The sequence below is a fragment of the Fukomys damarensis genome, unplaced genomic scaffold, assembly GCF_012274545.1.
Source record: "Fukomys damarensis isolate Sample0158 unplaced genomic scaffold, DMR_v1.0_HiC HiC_scaffold_37, whole genome shotgun sequence".
Classification (NCBI taxonomy): Eukaryota; Metazoa; Chordata; class Mammalia; order Rodentia; family Bathyergidae; genus Fukomys; species Fukomys damarensis.
In genome coordinates, this window is record NW_022900949.1 from 68,910,604 (window position 1) to 68,915,467 (window position 4,864).

Below are 4,864 nucleotides of genomic sequence, written 5' to 3' on the forward strand. Positions count from 1 at the left end.
GCTGGGCAAGGTGGTGCATGCCTGTAATCCCAGCACTCAGGAGGCTGAGGCAGGAGGATTGCTGTGAGTTTGAGACCAGCCTGGGCTACATAGTGAGTTCCAGGTCAGTCTCAACTATATAGTGAGACCCTGTTTCAAAACAAAATGAAACAAAACAAAAAAAGAAAGCTAGGTGTAGTGGTGCATGCCTGTAATTCCAGCACTTGGGTGGCTGAGGCAGGAGGATTGCTGTCAATATGAGGCCAGCCTGGGCTATCTAGGAAGTTCAAGGCCAATCTGAACTACATAGTAAGACCCTGTTTTAAAAAAATAAAACAAAAACACAAAACCAAAATAAAGGTAAGTTACAAATTTATACTTATATGTGGTCTATTTTGGAGAATGACCCATGTGCAGCTGAAAAGAATGTTTATCTGATTTTGTGGGGTGGAACATTCTATAAACATCTGTTAAATTCATCCATTGTTTATTTCTGTCTAGTTGATCTATTTATTTGTGACAGTGGGGTATTGAGATCCCCTATTACTATTGTATTAGTGATCATTTGGTTTTTCATGTCTGTTAGTATTTGTTTTATAGTTTGGTGCACTAGTATTTGGTGCATATGTATTTATGATTGTCATCTCTTCCTCTTGGATTTTTCCCTTTACAAGGATGTTATAGTGTCCTTCCTTGTCCCCCTTATTAATCAGTGTTGGTTGGAAATTCATTTGATCTGCAAAGAAGATAGCTACTCCTACTTTGGGGGGGGTGTCCTGTCACATGAAGTATTGTTTTCCACTCTTTAACTTTCAGTCCATGAGTTCTTTTTTGAATCAAGTGTATTTCTTGTATGCAGTGTATTATTGGATATTGCTTCTTGACCCATTATGCCAGTCTATTTATTTGATTGGTGAATTGAGACCATTAATATTGATGGCTATACCTGATATGTATTGGCTTATCCTTGTCCCTTGTCATGACTTTTTCTTCTTTTCTTTTTTTGGATTCTTTCCCTTTGAGTTTAATTTCTTGTCATGCCTGATGGATTCATTCAGCTGGGATTCCTGGGGTTGTGATCCTCATTGTCTTTCCTAGGATATTGTTTAAAATATTTTGGAGTGCTGGTTTGGTATTCATGAAGTTCCTGTGGTACTCTTTGTCATGAAAGTATCTTATTTCTCCATAAATTTTGGAAGGTAGTTTTTCAGGGTACATCAATCTGAGTTGTAGGTTGTTTTCCTTTAGGGCTTGAAATATGTCACTCCAAGCTCTTCTGGCCTTGAGGGTTTGTGTTTGCTGTGACTCTGATGGGCTTTCCTTTGTATATGATTTGTTTCTCTCCTATAACTGCTTGTAGAATTTTGTTCTTCTGTTGGGTTTGTGGAATATTAACTATTATATGCCTAGGTATAGATTTTTTTAATCATAGCTAGTTGGAATCCTATATGTTTTACTTATCTGTGTGTCAAGTTCTTTAACCCTGCTTGGGAAGTTTTCTGCCATTACGTCTGTGAACAGCTATTTTTTAAATGTCATTTGATTTTTATAAATGTTCTTGTGTACATGGAAAGTGTATGTTTTCCCCAAAAAAACTGGTTACATGATGAGCATGTGTCTGTTAGGTCAAGTTATTAATTTTGTTGTTTAGTTATTAAATATTTTTCTTTTGGGGCTGTTTGGTTGAGGTAGGGCTGCTGTGAAGGATAAATGAGTGTGTGTATGCATACCGATTTGTGTATGTTTATTGATTTATTTATCTCAGACACAGTGTTTGGCACATGGATGATTTGTAAGTGGTCTCTAACACAGTGATAAAAAGAAGATGTACTCTGGAGTTAGATTACTAGGTTCAAATCTGTGTGACCTTGGTCAACTACTTGACCTCTCTGCACCAGTTTCCAAATATGTTAAACAGGAATAATAGTAGGGTTGTTGTGAGGATTAAATGGTTTAGCACACATAAAGATGTTAGAACTAGGGTGATTAATCAGAATCCAGGTGCAGTTGGAAGAGATTCAGGATGGCTGAGACCTGGAAATGCTACTGAAGCAACAAAAAGTGGAGGCGATGGGAGAAGGTAATAGAGTCAGATCTTTGGGAGAAAAGAAGGAGATGTAAGAGGTCATCATGACTAGTTAGACCGATTGCACAGGAAGTTAACATTTCCTTACTTCCTTTGGCACAGGCTTGGAGGTGATGAGTTCGGCAGCCTTTGTATTCAGAATCCTGAAACCTTGTCTTGCAGCTTACGCACTTTCATTCCCTATTGGGCAGCAGTAAGGAACAGGGGCAATTTGAGGTTACTTTACAAAAACCATGCTTCTTGCATTCAGGAAGACTCCTGCTGGTTCTGCTTCCCGCTTTATGAAATGAAGCCGGAAGTTAGTCTGTGGCAGGACATTATGGCAATGAGTCAAGTTTGAAAGTGTGTAATTGGGTGGGCAGGGCAGGATACACAAACCTGGAGCTGAAATCTTTTTATTTTAGAAGGAGCCACTGTCTGGTCACAAATAACACCATGTCTGATCTAAGGAATTTAACCAATCTGAATGAAATGTCCTTTAGTATTAGTAAGAACACACACACACACATACACACACACCTCTCTAATTTCAGTCCTGCCTAGAATTGTGCTAGATTCATAATAGCCTTTTTATAAAGATATAAAACAACAAAGATAGAGATTAGGAGAGTATACAATAGCAATAAAATTTTGGGATCTACAAAGCAAACTTATAAGAGGTAAATGACAAAACCAACTCAAGAAACATGAAAATCTTTCACCGTTAGTGGGATAAGTTGAGGGGTGACCTGATTCATACCCCACAATCCTCAAAAGACTCCCGAATTGATAGTACCAGGTGCTGTTTGACCACTAGAATGAGACAGAATTTATGAGTCTCTATTTTCTTTCTCTCCATGCCACTGCGTAGTAGATGTCTGCGAGTTTACTCTCTAGAAGACAGTTTCTGGGTTGAAAAAAACTAAATTTATTAAAGATATGGATGCTACACTCAAATAAGAGAGTTCAAGTGACTTGTATAGCCTGCATGCAAGGCTCTGAGACACATCTTCCCTCAAGCCCTTGGAAGGCCCTCTGGCCTCAAAATGTTGGCCAGAATGTCACCAGTCCAGCTGGAGACTCTAGGGAGGCTGGCCATTGGGGAGCAAACTAGACACTGATTGGGGAAGCCTAATTGTCCTCTCACACACCCCATGCTTGTCCTATCTCTGGAAACTATGGATATGTCACCTCAAAGTGGACTTTACAGGTGTTATTGAGATTTTTTAAATGAGTTTATGGCCTAGATTATCCAGGTGAGCCCAGTGAATCACAAGCATCTTTAGTGAAGCAAGAGTATTATATTCAGAGAGAGAGAGAGATATAAGGACAAAGAGAGAAATTTCTACCCTTCTGGCTTTGAGTAGGGAGGAAGGGGCACAAATGAAGAAACACAGATGGGTGCTAGAGGCTGAGAAAGCAAGGACACCAGGTCTCACCCAGCCTCCAGAAGAGCACAGCCAGCACTGTGATTCTAGTCCAGTGAAACTGACTTTGACCTCCGTTTTTAAGAACTGTAAGACAACTCACTCAGAGACTAGAGCAAAAACAATGAAATTTTTAAAAAATGTAACAAAAATCTAGGAAAAATTGAGAACCAAAATAATCCAACTTCAAATATTGGAAAGGGCAGTGGAGGATTATAGGGCACAGGTCATTGTTTTAAAACCTTTTGAGGAAAATATAAATTTATAGAAAAAAAGAATAGGGAATATAGAAAGAGTAGGGGATGATATTGGCTTTAGACTACTAATTACTTATATTGCACAAGAACTGTAGAGCAATCTCTTTAAATTCTGAAAGAAATGATTTATTGCCACAACACATGACATTTTCTGAAGAGCAAATAAACAAAACAAAGCACCTTACTGAGCAGCTACAGGAAAATACACTCCACCAAAAAGAATGCATCCACCTTCCTCCAAGACAGGAAGAAATGGGATCCAGGAAACAGGAGGTAGGAGTAGGGCCCTCAGAAGAAAGGAAAGGGTGTTAACTAGGTGACCAGTGAGTAAGCCCTGAAGGGAGCCTCAGAGACCAAGGCGACCTGCAGTCAACACCAGGAGCCATGCTGCCTGCTGAGCACCTTTAACACTTGCAGACAACCTGCTCGGGAGAGATTCCTGCTTGCACTGGGCTTGACTTAACCACATGTGGATGACCTTGCTGCTCCTTCCCATCTCGCACTGTTGGATCAGCAGGGACACTCACTTCACTCCACAGAAAGCCTTCATCTTGCCTGAAGCTGGAGATGGCTGTGTGAGGGCTTAAAAGTTGAACAGGCAGAGTAGCTCACCATGTCTGGTGCACTTTTGTCAGACACGTAGTGCCTGTGCCATGTTCCATTGGTTGCTCTGAGTCTGGTGATCCCTGGATTTAGTCAGACTCACTCCTGACCTTCTGACTCTTGAATATCTAGGAAACTGAAGACAGACTGTGACCTAAGGAAGGTTCTGCTTGTAGTCTCCCAGAAATCTTTATCTAACATGGCACAGTTGCTCTTTGCTCACACAATTAGGATTTGGAATAAAAAAGTAAATAATATATTGATTAGGGGTAGAAAAATACCAGGTAAAATGATACAGAAGCACACATTGCACTTTCTATAGGATGTCACTCCAGCTATTCCTGGGTCTTTGACTAAAAGGTCTTCTCCAAAGGCGAGGAAATCTAGCTCACAGAAATCCTCTAGTACGGCAGCCTGGGAACTGACATTAACACTGAGATCTTGTTTTGTTTTGTTTTTTAACATTCTCTAAAATTTAGATCTGGTCTTATATGTCCTTCCATTTTCCCTTGGATGTTTGAGCATTTTTAAGA